The 20285-nt window shown below is 38.7% G+C and overlaps 1 long non-coding RNA gene across 1 annotated transcript in view; it reads left to right on the top strand.

Annotated features, from left to right (window-relative positions):
* Positions 1 to 19469, top strand: part of LOC134734624 (uncharacterized) — a 119598-nt gene extending 100129 nt beyond the window's left edge. Inside the window, exons 2-4 of the long non-coding RNA XR_010117754.1 lie at positions 5691 to 5751; positions 18702 to 18778; positions 19373 to 19469. This is a non-coding gene — a long non-coding RNA (uncharacterized lncRNA). The remainder of the gene's footprint in view (positions 1 to 5690; positions 5752 to 18701; positions 18779 to 19372) is intronic.
* Positions 19470 to 20285: the final 816 nt, after the last annotated feature.

Here is a 20285-nt window from a genome sequence, read left to right as displayed (position 1 = left end):
TGTCACATCAACTCCCTGTGTGTATTTGATGAAGGAAGTTACTTAAGCCTCCTTAGAATGATATGGGGAGACACAGAAGTCGGGGTTGGAGTCTGGATTTCAAAGGCATGGATTCCTTATGGCTGAAGTGCTTGCATACATTTCAGGGTTTATAGCATTTCAGGCTTAACCTTATTTAAAACATATTTCTAGGAGGCTTTAATGAAACTGCAAAAGTCCTTGGTTTTAAGATATACTTGTCAGTTATTTTTCCCATTAACAAAGCAAAGGGACACCTACAGTTTCTTTTCTGAGTGCTCATCCATTCACTCTCACTGCAATGTAATGAAAGGAGCTCTGGAATTAAGGTCAGAAAAGCCAGAGACTTTAACTGACTAAACCTACTATGATACCTTAGACAAGTTGCTCAAATGCTTAAAAAAAAAAAAAATGTTTACTTCCCAACTGACAAAGTGACAGAGCTGGATTAGATGATGGCCAAGCTCACTTCTATCCATAAAAATTTAGGCTTCCAATTTTAATCAGTCCTATGAATTGTCTCAGTCATTATGCCTTGAATTTTGATGCAATACATCTTTGTAGGTACTAAATAGAGGCCAATATTTGTGAATTGGAGGATGCTGTAAACGCAATTTTTTTCATAATACGTGTTTTATCAAGCATAAGTCAAATCCATACTTCAACTCTCCAGTAACTGCTGACTCCTCTTTTTTTTTTTTTTTTTTTTAATTTGAATAATTTCTTTTTTTTTTTTTTTATACTTTAGGGTTTTAGGGTACATGTGCACAATGTGCAGGTTTGTTACATATGTATCCATGTGCCATGTTGATTTCCTGCACCCATTAACTCGTCATTTAGCATTAGGTGTATCTCCTAATGCTGTCCCTCCCCCCTCCCCCCACCCCACAACAGTCCCCGGAGCGTGATGTTCCCCTTCCTGTGTCCATGAGTTCTCATTGTTCAATTCCCACCTATGAGTGAGAACATGCGGTGTTTGGTTTTTTGTCCTTGCGATAGTTTACTGAGAATGATGTTTTCCAGTTTCATCCATGTCCCTACAAAGGACACGAACTCATCATTTTTTATGGCTGCATAGTATTCCATGGTGTATATGTGCCACATTTTCTTAATCCAGTCTATCGTTGTTGGACATTTGGGTTGGTTCCAACTCTTTGCTATTGTGAATAGTGCCTCAATAAACATACGTGTGCATGTGTCTTTATAGCAGCATGATTTATAGTCCTTTGGGTATATACCCAGTAATGGGATGGCTGGGTCAAATGGTATTTCTAGTTCGAGATCCCTGAGGAATCGCCACACTGACTTCCACAATGGTTGAACTAGTTTACAGTCCCACCAACAGTGTAAAAGTGTTCCTATTTCTCCACATCCTCTCCAGCACCTGTTGTTTCCTGATTTTTTAATGATGGCCATTCTAACTGGTGTGAGATGGTATCTCACTGTGGTTTTGATTTGCATTTCTCTGATGGCCAGTGATGAGGAGCATTTCTTCATGTGTTTTTTGGCTGCATAAATGTCTTCTTTTGAGAAGTGTCTGTTCATGTCCTCTGCCCACTTTTTGATGGGGTTGTTTGTTTTTTTCTTGTAAATTTGTTTGAGTTCATTGTAGATTCTGGATATTAGCCCTTTGTCAGATGAGTAGGTTGCAAAACTCTTGCTCTGTCACCCAGGCTGGAGTGCAGTGGCTCCATCTCTGCTCACTGCAAGCTCCGCCTCCTGGGTTCACGCCATTCTCCTGCCTCAGCCTCCTGAGTAGCTGGGACTACAGGTGCCCGCCACGACACCTGGCTAATTTTTTGTATTTTTAGTAAAGACTGGGTTTCCCCGTGTTAGCCAGGATGGTCTCGATCTCCTGACCTCTTGATCCGCCTACCTCAGCCTCCCAAAGTGCTGGGATTGCAGGCATGAGCCACCGTGCCCAGCCAATTGCTGACTCTTCTGTGTGTGTGCATGGCCCACTGGTGTCAAGCACCATCACAATTGAGCATGTGGTTATTTTAGGGCATGATTCTCTTAAAGTAGGTGTAGGGCAAGGATGTTAAAAACATCCACCACCACCTTTTACTATACATGTATGCTTGGGAAGATGTCTTTAGGTTACAGTTTGCCAAAGAAAATATAATGTAGTTTAGAGTCTTCGTTTTTTGCTTTATCTTCTTACTGTCTCACTTGACTTAGAGTTATTCTTGGTCATTTAAAGTGAAAAGTACATAGAGAATAAAAGCAAAATCACCTCCTTATGCATTAAGGAGGTGATTAAATCATTAAGCTCAGATAAGGATAGTTTCACATTTTTCCCCTTTAAAGATAACATGTAGAAACTAAAACTGTTTACTCTCCTTTTTTTAACCCTCTTGCTGCTAGGGTAAGGGCCAGTATTTAATGAGTGTGCCATTGAGTTCATTTAATAAGAAATGTAGAAAAGTGACAACAGCTGCACAATATTCTTTATCAATGTGGTAGGGAAGAAGTGGCTGTCTTGGGAGCATTCTTTTCATACTTTGTAGCTCTAAAAGTAGACATTTAATTAGATTCCATGGTTACTGCTATTATAATATCTGCTTATTTGAAGTGCAAAGATAATCATCAATTGTACACTCTTGACTACACTATTAATGGCTTTAATACCCACATTGTGTTTACATTTTGCATTGTAACGAACACTTAGCTATTGTGGTTTTTAGCATGTAGTAATTCAGTGAACACTGTCTCCATGTAATGCCCTTGCCATTTCATTCTGCTGTATTAAGTGTTGTTTTTCTAGCGAGGTCTTGAAATGTGGGGCATTATGTATGAGTTATGCTAATTTGTTAGGGCAATGAATACATTAATTTCATTAGTAAATGGCCTCAAAGCAATAATTACCAGTGTAGGTGTGTCAGAAGCGATCATGTTCAGTTTTGCCAGTTAATTATTAAGATTTTGTTCTGAGGGGCCCAGATTTGACATCCAGCTTCAATTTAGCCATAAATAAAACCCTGAAGTATGTAAGGATGAGGAAATGAAGCCAGGAACTTGTTTTGTACTTACACACTTCCACATTTTGTTCAATTGTGACTGCCAATAAGATGCCAAAATAATTAGTGTCATTGGTATAAAGTTTTAATGTACCTCAAAAATCATATTTTATTAAAAATGGCAATTATGTTTTCTCAATATCCTACTTTGCCTTCCATAACTGGATTTCAAATTATCTACAAAAGAGTATATAACTTGCAAAGATGAATTCCACTTAGAATTGTTGTCTGCAGTTCCTCTTTAAGCTAAAACTCACTCTATTTTTTTAAATAAATGGAATTTTCCTCTAATGGATTAATTGGCTCCATAAGTGTGCTATATTATTATACTACTTGAACCATTTGCTGCGAAGCAGTAATAGTAGAACCTATAATCCAGTATTAATTTCCACAAAAATTTGACATTCTTTTTTTAATCATACACCTGTTGGAGCCATTTAATGCATCTCCATTTGCTAAAATTATGTGTGAGGTCGTTTAAATCTGAGCAATCACTCAGACTGTTTATGGAATCTTGGAATATTAAACTGTTCTCAGTGTCCTGGTGTTCTGCTCTAATGGGAAAATAATACTGTCTAGAATTTCTGGAGAAAAGAAATACTGTGGAGCTTGAGAAGCAGATGACACATGTGTGTAAAGAAAGGACATGTGAGCTGTAAGGGGAAAGGGGACAAAGCAGATGCAGTATAAGGGGATGGAAGAAGTTGTTATAGAAGAAAATGCAGAAAAGTAGCAGGTAGAAAGCTTACTGCTATCAGAGTTGAATAATTCAAAAATAGCTTTGGTTGTTTCTGCAAGTGATTACGTTCATATCAAATGCCAACTCACTTCTAGATTCTGCTGGTCTTGGAGGGAAATGGCTGGTGCTTCTGTTCTCTTGATCAATTTACTAGGCAGTGAATCTATCACTGTAGCCTCTAACATCCGTACCAGGCTTTTTTTTTTTTTTTTTGACTGTGTAAAAAATATTTGCTTGCCAAACACTTCCAAACTTCAACCAGATTGCTGAGATCTGAAGCTTGGCTTCCATGTGCAACAAACCATCCTACCCCCAGGATTTGGAAAGATAGATACTGTTTTACTCTAAAGCAAATTTTCATTTACCTGGATAGATAGTGAACATTGAATACTATTAGTTATAACAGATCGAAACAAGGTGATATGGTCTTTCAGTTTGGTAATGGTGGTCCTCAACGTTAAGGATTGGTTGAAAAAGATCTTTTCTTCCCTATCTAAATTAACACAGGATTCCAACCTTAGAAGAGACTGGTTTAGACTAGCAGAGTCTAGACATTATTCAAAGACATTTGATTAACATCCGTTTATCTTAAGTGGGACCTTTGGTGGTGATCTTGTCTTGTTTAGCTGTTGCCTACATCAGAAACATGTTTACAGACATGAGTTACTGTTTTTGTGAAATACACATAAAAAACATTAGAAGCTGAAGAGCCCTCTTCGGATTGAAGATATGAAGACATAAGGTTTAAGTTGTTCATTTAAAGGAAGAAGTTGGGGGCACTAAATTTGAGTTACAGAGTGAAGATTAAGAACTGGGGCCTCTACATTACACAGTGCCAAGGTGGCCACATTCACATCATATTCTGAATGAAACCAAACCTATGAATTGTACAGTGCACAACCTGTGCAGCTATACATAGCAACCCTATTTAGTAACTCTAGAGTGCAAAAGCTCTAATTTTGTCTGAGCTCTGCAATTTACTCTCTGTATTACCTCAGACAAGTTCCATAATCTCCTTAAGCCATAGTCTTCTCATCTGTAAAAGGCAATAATACAATATTACCTGCTTCATAGAGATGTCATGAAGATTACATGGGCTAATGCATGTTTTGCAAGCCTGGCATATAGCAAGAACCTAATTAATATTAGTTATCAATATTATTACTCTTGGTAATGGTATTCTTTTTATTAATTGGTAATGCCAAAACTCTGGTGGGGGGGAGGGTAAAAAAAACTGTAAAAACTGGAGGCCTAAATATGAGGCATAACTGCATAAAAGACAAAAGGAAGAAAAAAATCTCTGCCCTAGCTCCCAATGGCAGTGCAAATACTAGAGACTTCACTGATACCAACTCACTTGCAGATTCCTAGGCTTGTGGGCTTTTTCAACTTAATGTCCTGCCACAAGGATTTGCAATACTTACTCAGCTCCTCCAGTGTCCTTCAGTTGTATGCCAATTTTTGTTTCTGGATCACACTTCCTTCTTTTATTTTCTCTTACTTGTTTATTTCTTTTCTTTTCTTCCCATGTTTCTCCCAGTGTCTCCACCATCCTCCACTGTTCTCTCTGCTCGTTCAGTTACAGGGATATTTTCCAGATTAATCATAACCCTGGCTTGCTCTTGTTTGTCCCCATGTCACAGACAGTACATGTGAGTTCTTATATCCAAACTTCACAGGGAATCTGAACAGTGTGGGTAGAGCCAACCGATTTTAAGGATTAATGCCCAAAAGCAATTAAACTCTAAGTAGTATTCCCCTAAATCTCTTTCTCATAACCTGCCACAAGGTACTTACAAGTGTTACTGCAAATTTTGAGGGCTACTGTGCACCATCAATTGTGTTAAGCCTTTACATAATTTTATTATTTAATAATCACTAACTTATAGGTATAAATATTATTGCTCCTTTAGGGATGATAAAACCAAGACTTGGAGAGAGTTTGAGTTATACCTACCCATGTTCATGTAGCCGGTAAGTATTGAAATATTTAAGCCCAAATGTGACTTCAAACCCTATTCTCTTAACCACTACACTTTCTATTAGATTTTATAGATTCTTGCCATTTGAGTCAAATGTATCAACATAAGCCTTGGAGCATTCCGTAGAAGAAAAAACAAGGAGAGCTTTACTACCATGCGTAACCTATTTTTTGCCTTATTTCTTAGAATGTTGACTCTATTTGTCCTTTCCTGCAAGCTAACGATACAAAGATGGTAGTTATCCCTGTGGTTTGCAGGCATGCTTATCCATCACAGGTCTGTTTTCATCTGAGTTTATTTTATAATCTAAGCAGGCTCTGTTTTTAACACCAAGGGAATAGAAGGATGCTAATAAGCCAATCCCAGACAATAGCAAAAGACCCATTCAGTTAATATTAGTGCATTTAAGAGCAGAGCAAATGACTTCCAGCAGGCATCTCCATTCAAGTGCTTCAGTGGTTAGCAATATATAGGCTCCAAAGCTCTTAGGAAATAGCAGAGTTAATACCAGAGGTGAGTAAAGCTAAAGGCAAGGATTTCCTCAAATATTATTGTCTTTCATAAAGATACATTTAATTATTTTTCTGTGTATTTGCAAAGATCTATAGATGTGGAAATGACTAATAATGCAGATTTAAGAACACATATATGGAGGATTGTGAGACTTTATAACAAAGTAAAATGGGTTCTCCTAATAAAAAAGATGGAGAACCATTGAATACCATCTTCTGGACTCAAGAATCTCACTTTTGAAACTTAAGGGAGACAGAAATACAGGTACCAAAGGGCATCCTGTTTCTCTTTAATGAGAGAATGTGTACATTCATTCCTCCAAGCTCCACAGCTTTATGTAGGAACAACAGGTCCAGGTCTGTAGGGAAATGAAAAGAAAGGAAAGTAGGTGGTTTCTATCATCCAGTCTGCAATTTATGCTGATGTCATTGCCCTTCTCTTGAAGCCTTGAGTTTAGTAAAAGATAATGAGACAGGAGAGTTCCCTTGACTCCCTATGGGGTTTGCGACAGGGGTAGCTAGTTTATTTGGTCATCAAGCTCAAACACCTTGTGGGAGGGGGAGCATGCGGCTGAGCAGGTGCAGAAGCCAGGGCAAGTGCCTTTGGGCGCCAGCAGGAATGAACTCCATGCAGGCCCACTGCAGCATCTGGGGGTTGCTAGTGACCTCTGGAGCCCCAGAGGGCATGTGTTACAAACAGTGCTTTTTTAGCTTTGCTATCTGCAAATGGCTTAAGTTTTAAACAGCTCAGTGAAGAGTCAGTGTGACAGGCTTTTTGGGTCCCACATCCAGTGCATCCAGAATTCTTGTCTGGCATCCAGGAAGAATCAGGTCACATGAACGGATTGAAGGGTGGTGTATGCAGAGGATCTTATTGACCAATGGAAGTGGCTCTCAGTGGGATGGGGAACTGGAAAGGAGATGGAGGGGGAAGATAATCTTCCCCTGGCTGTCCCTGGCTGAACTCTTCTCCAACCATAGTCTCTGATGTCCAGCTACCTCTTCTCCTCTCAATGTTCAGACGCTTCTTCTCTACTCTCCTTCTCTGCTTTGCCACTCTGCTCCTCTGCCGGTGGAACTTGGGGTTATAATGGGTACAATGGGTACAGGGTAGGGGGGTGCGGCAGGCCAGGGTGGTTTTGGAAAAGACAACATTTGGGTGGGAAAACAGGAATGTATGTTCTAATTTAGGGCCACGGGTCCAGGCTTGAGGGTGGAGCCCCTGCCAGGGACGCCTCCCTAGTCGACCCAGTATTTCTCTGCCCCATGTCTGTATCAATAAGACATTGCCCGAGTTAAAGCAAGTCATATGAAAAGGTAAATGCAACAGAAATCTTTATCTTCATGCCTTTACCTATACATAAGCTATTGCTTTTCAACCTATGGCACATTGTGGAATGTTCTTCAAAGGATATAGCTGGAAATCAGTAGAAGAAATGCCAGGAGGGCCCAGGGAGGGTCTCTTGCCCACTAGATCCTAGAAACATCACGTAGTTTCATAAGAGATAACCCTTAATGCCCAGCCCAAAGAAACCATATTATCTCAGCTTAATCTACCTCCCATTGTCCTCGTACTCTGGCCCCTCCCAGGTCACTGCCTTGTTCCATCATATTTGAAAATTGTCCCAACTCCAGAAGATGTGGCTTGGCAGCCAGGTTCTGCCTCAGCACATATCATCTCCTGGATTCCAGAAGTAGAACTATCCTTCCAGGATTGCCTAGTTCTCTTTGCAGAGATCTCCAAGCCACCGTGTTAAAGCCAGGTCATAGATCTCTGCTGGTGGGGAACTCTGCCTATTGGGAAGACAGCACTATTTTCTTTTTTACCTGCTACATACAAAAGTGAGGCAATGTTTTGCTAGTGGAGCTAGAATGTGAATCTAGAACTTGTTAAACAGTGCATATCTCTGCTTATTCGCATGGATTTAGATGGAATCTGAACTTCTGAATTTTAAATTAATATTTATGGCACAATTTAATACACATTTAGTCATGTAAAGAATCTGATTGAAAGATGTGGTTTGCACATAAGCCCCACCAGAAACTCATTTACTAACAGAATCCAACCCTAAGTAAAATAAACAGCTTTACTTTCTACTGACATTTTATAACCACCTTAAGGGAAAGGTGGAGAGGGGCATTGGTTTTCCATGTGGATTTAATTCAAGAACTTCCCAAGAAAGTGCTTGAAGGCAATACAGTAGTGAGCCTACGTTCTTCTGTTAAGTCACACAAAAAAATAGACTGTACCAAATAGAGGGGATCAACCCCAGCTGCAAAGAGGAAATTTAGAATTATCATCATACCAGTATCAGAAGGTCCTTTATGTTTATAGCTTCATAAAAGTTCACAGAGTATGTGCTGCCAACTAATAAAAAAGTAATGAAAAATTTTGCAGATTTTTTGTGTAGACAGCAGTTACCTAATCCCTAAATCCTGATGAATTCATATATTCAAAATATTTAAAAGGCCAAATACACCCAAGAATTTATTTGTGATCCCTTTAAAGGCATCAGTCTCAACCTCATTAATAGGTAAGAAACAACTCTATTGTTTGGCTGTACATCAATATGTGTTTGAAATAAATTCTGATTCCTTTATTGCCCAAATATTTGAAAAGCCGTAATTAAGCAATGACACTCCAGGGTGAATGTTATTAGGTAGTACTGAAGGCCTTGTCCCTTTAATGCCCCTTGATGTGTGTGATTACCCAAAAACCCCTGGCTTCCGTGTCTTTTTGTGATTATAAAGGAGGTCTCTTTTACATTTATTTTTTAAATGAATTTGAACAAGAGAGCTTTTGTATTTACTGTACTAAGCACATCCACCCATTTAGGGAAAAATAGTTCCTATTTGAAGGGTGAAAGGAAGCACATGAAAAGCGATTGAAAGTATTGTTTCCTCTGTTTTTGGTGCTGAGTTCCCCGCCAAGGGTATTTTTAATACAAAAGTGCAGACACCTTCTGTGTGTTTCATAAGTTCCTCCCTGTCTCCCTTCCTGTTCACATCACTCTCTGAGCCCTGCACCATCACCTGGCCTGGTCTGTCTAGTAGGCTTTAGTTTAGCCTCAAACAGATTGCCCCTACCCTTTATTTTTCATTACAGAGTGCAAAGCAGGAGGCAGTGGGGGAGGAGGAGAATTAAAATTGGAGGTGTTTCAAGCGCCTGTACTACATTATGCCACTATATGAAAAAGTCATATAGTTTGAAATGAAAGGTGAAGTATGGTGCTTGTGATCTGGCATTGAAATTCATTGCTGTGTAGAGCTCATAAAAATCTGTATATAAATGTTGCTGCTATTATTTATGAATAATAATTGTATGATAATGCTTCCTCTTGAGTTAATTATTTGTGTGGAGGCCTAAAGAACATTTAGCTGTTATTATTATTTATAAAATCCGTATGCTTATTGAGTGTAGGTAAAACATATTTTACCTACATTATCTCAGTTAATCTTCACAATAACTATATATATGTGCATATATGTTTATATATGTATCTATGTATATATACGTGTGTGTGTGTATATATATATATACACATAATGAGTGACGTAGTTGGTAACTTATCCTAAGTCACAGAACTAGTAAGTATTGAAGAGAGATCTTTGCCCAGGTCAGCCAGATCAAAAGCCCAATATCTTAACTAGTTCACTCCATAAATCCTTGCCATCTCTAGACCCATGTTAAATAAGTAAATAAAGAGTAGCCTTTTACAGCTAAAGAAATCAAGACTGAAAGAAAACAATTAACTTATAAATGTCATATAGTTATCCAGCAGTGGGCCAGGGAATGGAAGGCAGACATTTCTGAATATGGCTCACTGCCTTGACCGCAAAACCACATAGTCTGAACTCTTTTGATGATCCTTTCTTAGGGAGTGGTTATTAACATTGGAAAGCTTGAACGATCATGATGGAAGTCTAGATTAGCACCAATTGCATTTTTTATTAACAAAAATATAAGCTTACCCATGAGAGCTACTGCCTGGGAGGTATGAAAGAAATATCCAGACAGAGGATCAAAATAAAACAAACCCAATTTAAAAGCCCTCCTTTTACCATAAATTCAGTGCACTAGAGGTCAAATCAGACCCTTGTGTGCAAATGAAGTAAAGTATATTTCTTGTTTAACACATATGTTTTACTCTTCTCTGACCACCACTTCTTTTTGGTAACAAGATTCTATTATATATAAAATGCAAATGCTACCAGCTTGGAGTTTTAGCAAATTTCCAGGGCTTTTGTATATTTTTTTTTTTCCAGTGAGCACATGAATCAAGTAGAAACAGAGAAAATCACACACACACACACACAAACACACACACACACACACACGCACTCCAAAAAAAGACAAAACGTAAAAAGCTATCTGGGACACCCCTTCTGGTCCCCACCCTGCTGTTTGCATCCTGTCCTGCTGAGATAGATTTCAAGAGGGCAAACCACCTAAGTACCCTTCGACTTGCCCATTGTTCTGATTTTGCAGGCATATCATTTTTCACCCGAGCACAGTTGCCAAGCACCGGCAAGATGCCCTGGTAAAAAACCCACACCTCGCAGTCTGCAGCCGCCCTGCCTGTCCCCTTAGTCCCAGCCATTCGATCATCTCGCATGGAACTGCCTGGAGCTGTTTGTTGAACTGCTTCATGTTACTCTTTGACTGAGAGAGAGACAAATGTTCCATATTATCTTTAATTTCCATAAAATTGTTTTAATCTTTGCTTTATAATAAATGTATAACGGTGCCCCCGGGGGATCTCTGTTTTGTATTATAGGTGTCTCCATTGGAGTTATGCACCAGATAGAACTGCTCAGCATTTGCCTTTCACCCAAAGGACTCGAAAGAGATTTGAAACAAAAGATTCCTCTGGGAATCATCCATAAGCGTAAAATGGAAAATTTCCTTTCCCCCAATATGCCTCATCCAGTCTCCCCATGATTATTAGCCAGATCAGATCAGGAACGTAAGCAGCAGGAACTGAAAGGGATTTGCCTTCTTCCTGACTGCACCAGCTTTGGGTATAATATTTATATATATGCATCTCTATATATATCATTATAAATATATAATATATAAAAATATAGTCATAAAATATATTTAATTAAAGAAACAGAAAGCCTCCGCCAACCTGTAGGTTTTAAACTTTTCAGCTCCAATGGCTCCTTAATATACCAGCTTGATGCAAAAGGAGAAGGGGAGGGGGTGAGAATGGGGAAGGTCCCATGAATACATTTTTTGACATTTTGTTTATTATCGTTTTATCTAGGCTAGTGGTAAATGGATGGACTTGTCAGCAGAAACCTCTTGGTGAGGTAAATAAAGAATCTTAATAGGCAGGGAGGATAGAACTAACGGCAAATTGCTCACAAAGAGATCTAATTTATTGGTTTCTTTTTCACTGAGATTCTGTTCTGGATTCTGGCTTTGCCAGAAGAAACAGCTGAATGATGACATGGATCCATACGCAGAGAAAGTGCTCTATCTGGTAGAAAAGGAGAAAATGCGGAAAGATTCTCTCTGTGGCCTTACCCCAGCTTCTTTTGAAAGTTAGCTGCCTTATTACTGCCATGGTGTCTCTATGTAAAGCTGGAGCTTGGAAGGTCGCCTCTATTTTTATTTTCTGGTCTCTGTTAATAAGCCCATGCTGTATTCATGGAAGAAAAATATTAAATGTGGCCACACCAGTTATAATATTATGGCTATTTGGGTTTAAGTATAATAAAGATACCAACAAGGGCTCCTCAGTTATTAATATGTTTTCAGGTTAAAAAGCAGCAATAAATCATAAAGAGCATTTCCAAGCAGTAGCACTTTTATAGAAAATTGCTTGCTATTTAAACAAAATATTTGCTCTTCATCTCAGGAAAATATGTGGATGCTTCTGAACAAGGAGCTATTTTACCTACCCTCTGCCTCCTATAATTAGCCCCATCCTACTTAAAAAAAATTTTTTTTTAATTTGCTTGCCTGGATCACAGGAAAGTGGGGCTCAAGTTTGCTTTGGACAAATGAGCAGTTTCTTCACTAGTAGCCTATGTTTTTCTAGAAGGTAAGGTTCTGAATTTAAATGTTTGTTTTTCTGTATCCCTCCTTCTGAGAGGGCTGGAGACCTCTGCGTGGCTCTCTTGTGGGCACGAATGACTAAGATAAACAGACAGAAAGTTTTGATTCAGTAGACATGGGTAGACTTTTCTCTCCACCACTTGTGAGTATAGAATTTATTTCGCTTATGCATGTAGGAAAATACCTCTCTGGCAAACCCTGAGCCCAGAGGTCTGCTCAGGGTGGTGCCATTTATCTCCAAAAGTTGGATTATTTACATATTTGGGCAGAGGTTGAAGGGAGATAGTCACCCAGATATTAATCTACTTTTCTTCACTTTTGGATTACACTTCCATGTTAACAGGAAGTAAAGGATATTTGGGGCTCTTGTGTAGCGCTCATTTGACCTTCTCCACTTCATTATAGTCTCTTAAAGAAGCCAACAAATTTGACTGACTATACCTCACTGATCATAGGGCTAATGATAGTTTATTGTTTATTTGCTTACACTGGAAAGAAAACATATCGTGAATATCTGTTTAAATATTTCGTTTGGCCAAAAATAACTGTGTCAATAGCATATGGGATCAATCCATAGGTGAAAAACAAGCTAACCCACCATGGTCTAGGTGGATTGTAGTGCCAATTTCATATTCTAAGTTAAATACGTTTTTTTTCCTCTCTTGAAAATAAGTTCCTAAAAAGGGTTCCTAACATTCCAAAAAATGATTGTAAATCCACCAAGTTAATTTATGAACCAATAAAGTCCTGTCAAGTCTCCTTCTCATCTTCTGGAAAACAGGTCTGCAGTGAGGAAAAAAAGGCCAGCTAGTTACTAAGGAAATATATTCTTGCTTCTTGTACATTCCTCTTAAGCCTTGCTTCAGAGTCAGCTTCTGTGCACTGTGGAATATGGAAATCCTTCCAAACACAGAAAGTATTTGGGGCAATAATGGTCTACATTGTTAAACAGTAAGGCTTTAAGGAAATTAACAATAAATGCATCATTATTATATCCAAACTGCCATCAGATTAAATTCAAAACTCTAAATGAAAAGCTGAGGCATTCAGTTTCTTAGACACATAACGTAAAATCAAGGCTGTTATGAGGAGACAGTATTTAAGATGTCCCCCTCCCTTTTCTCCTCAGTAAACACCTTGTAAATTTGTCTGAAAATTTCAAATTTTGCATTAATTGAGACTCCTTGCCTGTTCAGTTGAGTTTTGGTGTGAAAATATATCAAATCATAACACACAAAAAGCTGCTCTCTCAAGCCACATTTCATAACATGATTTCATCAGATGGTCTTAATTTTCTGCATGACATTATCTTTTCAAGCTGACATAAGACTGGGCTGTGATATTTGCATACTCAAGACAGAACCATGCAGCTTAACTATGTTTCTGCTTGTATGGGAATTTGGGGCATTTTTACTTTGAGGAATCAAACAAATAAACCTTCCAAAAAAAATTTCCTCTACTTTTTGAATGACTTTGTTCTTGCCTTTTAATGAAAGAGACACTCTGAGCTATTTTAAATGATGCCGTAGTATCCAAATCAGTTGTCTCAATATATGTGAGATGTACATATCCTTTCTCTTGAAGATCTCTGAAGCCCAGACCAATTAGTCAAGAAGTCTTGGCTATTTTAGTTGACTAGTATCCATATCATTGTAAATGTGCAAAAAAAAAATAGCTGTTTTTATGGATGGAAAGGTTTAATATTTTAAATCTTGAAATCCGACAAAATTTGTCACTGACTTGGGAGTTAGAAGACTTAGCCACTGGCTTCACTACTTGGCAGCTCTGACTGGGCTAGGCAACCACCTACTATGTCAATGTCACTTAACTACTCAATGCCAGTATCTCTGTCACGTCAATGACAATAGCATTGTCATGACAATGACAGTGTCAATGTCAAAGTCTTCTAACGTGTATATTCACTTTTCATTATGCATGTATGTCTTGAGTGCTAGGCTCTGTTTTATGCACTACAAATTTGAAAATATTTATTAATTTGTCTGGAAATAGAGAAGTTTAGGATGAGAAGGTAACCTGAAAGAGAAATCCAGTCTATTCTAAAATGAGGGAAATGAGACCATGTTGGTACAGGGACCCATTTAGAACATGATGCAGTTAGAGGTGACAGATGTGACGGTTAATCATAGGTGTTCATTGATTGGATCACGGGATGCCTACATATCTGGTTATATGTTATTTCTGGGTGTGTCTTGAAAGTGTTTCTGAAAAAGATTAACATTTGAATTGGTGGACTGGGTAAAGCAGATTGCCCTCCCCAGTATGTGCGGGTATTTGTGGACGGCCTGAGTAGAATAAAAAGGCTGGAGAAGGTTGTATTTGCTCTCTGCCTTATTGTTTGAGCTGAGAGATCAGTCCTCTCCTGTGCTTGGTAGTCCTGGTTCTCAGGCCTTCAGACTTGGACTAGAATATGCACCATTGGTTCTCTAGCTCCCAGGCCTTTGGACTACACTACCACCAAAATAAAAACTTTGTATCATCATTGACTTTTCCCTTCCTCATGCCACACATCAAATTCATCAGCAACTCCTTTTAGATCTACCTTCAGAATGTAGCCAGGGTCTGAGCATTTCACACCATTGCTTCCATTTCCCCTTTAGTCCAAGTCTCCATCATCTCTTGCTTGGATTATTACAAAACTCTCCTAACTGGTGTCCCTGCTTTTTTGCTTTCCTCCTGTAGGTTATTCTCAACTCAAAGACTAGGTGATCCTTTTAAAATTTCACATCACTTCTTATTCACAACCCTCCCGTGACTTCCTCCTCACTCAGTACCAGATCCTAACTCTTCACCAGCTGCAATGACCTTTTCTGGTTTTGCCCCAGCTCCTTTCTGATCTCCTTCTACTACACCCGCATTTGCCTCCCGTGGTTGCTCCGGAACACCACTGCATGGTCCCTTCTTGGGGCCTTTGTGGTGTTCCTTCTTCCTGAAACACTCCTCCACTTCCTTTAGGTCACTGCTTAAATGACGAAAGAGGCGTTCCTTGAACTCTGCATGTAAAGTAGCAACCTTATCCAACTCCATCTCTTGTTTTTTTTTGTTTTTTGTTTTTTTTTGTTTTTTTTTGAGATGAAGTCTCACTCTTTCGCCCAGGGTGGAGTGCAATGGTGTGATCTCGGCTCACTGCAACCTCTACCTTTTGGGTTTAAGTAGTTCTTTGCCCCAGCCTCCCGAGTAACTGGGATTACAGGCACGTGCCACCACGCCTGGCTAATTTTTTTTGCATTTTTAGTAGAGACGGGGTTTCACCATCTTGGCCAGGCTGGTCTTGAACTCCTGACCTTGTGACCCACCTGCCTAGGCGTCCCAAAGTCCTGGGATTATAGACGTGAGCCACGGTGCCCAACCCAACTCCATCTCTTTCTATCTCTTTACATTGCTTTAATTTTCTTTGTGACCACAAGAAATATGCTGCATTTTTGTGTAGGGAGTGCCTATTTTCTATTCCCTCAACTAGAACATGCTTCCAAAGTACTGGAGACTTGGTATTATTCCTTGCCTGCACATAGCAGTCATGCAGTACACCAGCAGCAAATTAATATTCACAGGATGACAAAACAGTGCTAGGTCCATTCTCTGCATTATCTAATTAGTCCTCACAACCCTATAAGGTAGGTACTGGAGTATCCTCATCTTACAGCTGGAAAACAGAGGTTCAGAGACGCTTGCAACTTACCCAAGATCTCACAGTTAATAAGTGGCAGAACTGGGATTCGACCCCAAGTGTATCACTCCAAAGCTCAAGCCCTTAACCCCACCTTTTTATTGCCTTTCAATAAATATTGTAAGAATAATTGATGTATTTATGGAAAAACAAAAGCATAATTAGATTCTTCTTGCTCCCCAGCGCTTTCACAGTTTAATTCCATTTGCATTGGATGCCCAATGTGAATCTTGCTTCCTCTTTTTTTCTAACGTTTAGAATGAAATTTCTCAAGCCTCGACAATCCTCTAAAAGCAGCCTTCTGAAATGAGTCTTCTCCCCTTCTCCAACCCTGTCCCCATTATACTCCTAGAGGGCTGGTTTTATAATAGTTTGTATATTCTCTCAGCACCTTTTAAAGAAGAATACAATATAGCTGATCTAATGGGCAAGGGTGGAGGTAACAGAGGTGTATTTGTAGGATTGCCTGTTTTCTTCAGATTCTTGCTCTGTAATTTAGATGGTTGCCTAGCATTTCTTGTGAGAAACTTGAGGGGAATTCGAAGCAAGTTTGAAGAATCTACTTCCCAGGAATGTTGAAGAATAGCATTGATAAACTATGCAAATTAGCATGCCATCTGGACTTCAAAGAAATTAGCTTGGATTTATTTAATAAATGTTTTCATGAAAATAGAAAGTTTTAATTCCTTTGAACTTATATATGTATTTTCTGTGATTGGTCCCTTTTGGAGAAAATTTGTGAAGAAATCTGGCATGCATGAACTTAAATCTACAGCATGGAATAGGAAATTTGATGATCCAAGTTGCTGTGTGTGTTTTTGTGTGTATACGCTTATACATGTAGACTGTATTTTAAGGGATGGTTTATCTGAGTCAGCCCAGCAGGGCTGCTCCCTGTCACACCTTTCATTCTTTAAGACTTTCTATTGTTTGGTAACAAATATAGGCTGCTCCTTATCAGAAAACCAGACTAGTGAATGTGGTTGGGTTCACCCAGTTTTGGCATCTTAACAATATCTAAATTAATTTTTAACTCAAGGCTTTAAAGCGGCAACAAAGTGTTAAGAGTTGACAAGTTCCATGAAAAAACTATAGATTTACCGAATCTTCAACTTAAGTAGAGCAAATCCTATAGAAGAGTAAGGATATAGCTCCTATGTGCCTGTGACCTTATCTAACCAGCCCCTATAGTATTAGTTGGTCAGGTGGTCAGTGGGTGCAGATGCAGATTGTTTTCCCTGCCCCAGTCTCACTGCTCAGCCTCTGATTCCCCACTGTTGACTTCCCGAGCTCATTAATGGTTCACATTGGAATGGTTGATAGGTTACTATGAGGAAGTCCATATTCTAAGTAGTTCACATAAATATCAGCTAACTGTAGACTCTTTAAGGTAGGGGTTTTCATTCTCCCTGGCATGGAACAGTCACTCAGAAAATACTGAAGCACAGAGAGACTAGGTAGTTTGTCCAAGGTCGCTCAGCTAGGAAGTGGCTGGGCCTCATTAAAACCCATGCAGTCTGGCTCCAGAGCCTAGGTTCATCACCACTATGCAATGCTACGCCTGTGAATTGCAGATAACTCTGCTCATTAGCCAGCAGCTAGCTGGTGCCTGTGAGGTCATTAAAGTATATACAATTTCTGCTACAACTAAGAGTTCATCAACTGCTCTCAATGCTGAAGTGTCATTTAGAAGGAGGTTCTGGAGTCCAGATCATGGTTTCAAGCAACAACTCTCCCACAAGCTGGTGGCATGACACAGCAGGTTATCCCCTTTTGACTCTTCAGTTTCCTCAACTATAAAATGAGGGGGGTGGGCACTAGAAGAGTTTAAGATCCCTTTCAGCTGTAACATTTTATGAGTCTGCTTCCTCTCTTATCTATTCCTATTTCTCTCGCCTTTTACAAGTTACAGCAATGGGCTTTTGTACCAATCTGTGCACTACAAAAGCTATAGATATTATTTTGCACTGATACTGAAGTGACTGCCTGTATCACTGTCCCTGACTACTTACTTCCAGGGACTCAATGGCTAGCGTGAGAGACAAACAAAAACAATGATACCCTAGTGCCATGAGACAAATAGCACATCCTTCCTGCCCAAGGATGATTTATACAGGGAGAAGTCATGTAAAGGAAATTCACTTAAGATGGAGACCAAATTTTCATAGGCAATAGTGACAAAAAAACTATTATAATTTCATATAAAAATGAATCTAAAATATGTGAAAATAAATGTGCTATTTTTTCTTATAACAAGAGTTTTGATTATATTCCCAACTAGTTTTAATGCTTAAAATGAAGAATGAATCAAATATTGACTTGTGGGAACTTACTTTCTCTGACAAATTATATGATGGCCTGATTGAACAACTTTTATTTCAAATTTTACCTACTATGTGATCATAAAAAATTATATTTTTTGCAAGATTCAGGACACTTCATCCTACAGCCCTCTATTAATCCTTAAATAATAAAATCATTCTTATTTGAAGTTTAATTTACTCTTCTTATCCATTTTCACTTGTTTGTTAACTGATTTGAGTTTACAAGATTTTCATTTGTCATTGATTTTGCAGGTTATTCGCAACTAACCAACATCATCATTGTCAACCTTGCTTTTTCAAGATTTTCTGTTTTATTCCATAGTGTCTTTATTGTGTTTGCATTCTGTGGTACAGTGTTTGACCATCACTGAAATATTGACCATTGGAAGCTTTGAATTTCCTGGAAGAGACAAATCCTGGGGCCAAGCTTGGTAAGGATATTTGCGTGAGGATTAATTTTAAGTGTTCACTGCGTTTGAGAATATTTTCACGTTATGTCAACTTTTGCTTTCCTATGCAACGTCAGAACTGTAAGTGCTCAAACATGAATACTTGCTTGTTATAATACAGAAATGGTGGCAACCGTACTTCATTAGATTACACACACATCTCATTGATCTGCATTACTTAAACACTTAACTAGACTACATGTATTCGCAAGACTGGATTCTCTTTTATCAATTAAGTAATGATTCAGTTTAATGGTTAAATGCCTGTATGTCCACCTTTTTTGAACTGAAGAAACATTTTAAGTCTTAGATGTCCCTCGCTATAGAGAAAATTTCAGAGATCATCACCGTCAGCCTAAAACTGTTTCAGCCGTACCTATTATATATTTGAATAAAGACTCATTATTTAAAATAAATTCTAATATTAGGTATATTTTATAAAATAATTATATGATGCACATTTCTTTCTTTTAAGGGATGAGTATTCCTTTAGCATCTCAGTAACAATGTAAATGCCAGATATGTATTTGCCTTCTGCTCATTCACCACTCTTCTCGTGTTCTGATTGTATCACAGCAACTACATTTTTAGATTCCTATGCCAACTAGTTGAAGAGTAGTTTCAGCCAATGGAAATGGATTGGAAGCAGTCTGGAGGGTGGAAAGAAGAGACAAGGGAAGACGTCAGGATATCTCTTTTGATACCTGTTAAGGTGGCATCTGTGGCTGTGGTTGTATTTCCTCTACTGCCCTAGCTCCTACCTGACAGACTTCCCTCCCTGACTCCAGCTTCTACTGGGCAGCACCCTTCATGGTTCTAACCCCAAATGGTTTTCACCAGCTTTTAGGCCTGGCAGCACCAGCTTCTCCTTTTTTCCCTGGCCCTCAGGATCGTCATGGCTTTCTGCTATTGCCAATTTCCGGGTGCCACACTGTCTCCTTTATGGGTTCTCAGCTCTCCCATCATCTATATAACCACTTTCTTGCATTAAATTTTCTCTATTCAAACTACTTACAGTAGTTTTGCTTTTCTTGAACTTAGTCCCTGACTAATACGATAGGCATGCAATTAGGAACTAGTGAACCATTAGTGTCTAATGGTTCTACTTCAAAATCACTTCCTGAAAATTTCCTATTTGAGTTGTGCTGAATTCTTTGAATAATGTGTATAGTTGCTCAAACATACATGTGTCATTGAAGAACTTTCAGTGAAATGGGAACTGTCTTTGGCATGTATTGTTCAAGATCCAAACGTATTTATTAAGGCCAAGAGTCAGTTTCTAATTTCTCTAGGAAATATATTATGACTTCGTATTTTGTGCCATTCTTTCAATCCATTATTACAGCACCTATTGTATTGTTGTATTAGTCCATTCTTACACTACTATAAAGATACTACCTGAGACTGGATAATTTATAAACAAAGGAGGTTTAATTGACTTACAGTTCTGCATGGCTGGGGAGGCCTCAGGAAACTCATAATCATAGTG

Source organism: Symphalangus syndactylus, chromosome 12, assembly GCF_028878055.3.
Source record: "Symphalangus syndactylus isolate Jambi chromosome 12, NHGRI_mSymSyn1-v2.1_pri, whole genome shotgun sequence".
Lineage (NCBI taxonomy): Eukaryota > Metazoa > Chordata > Mammalia > Primates > Hylobatidae > Symphalangus > Symphalangus syndactylus.
This window is presented reverse-complemented; position numbering and strand designations above follow the sequence as displayed.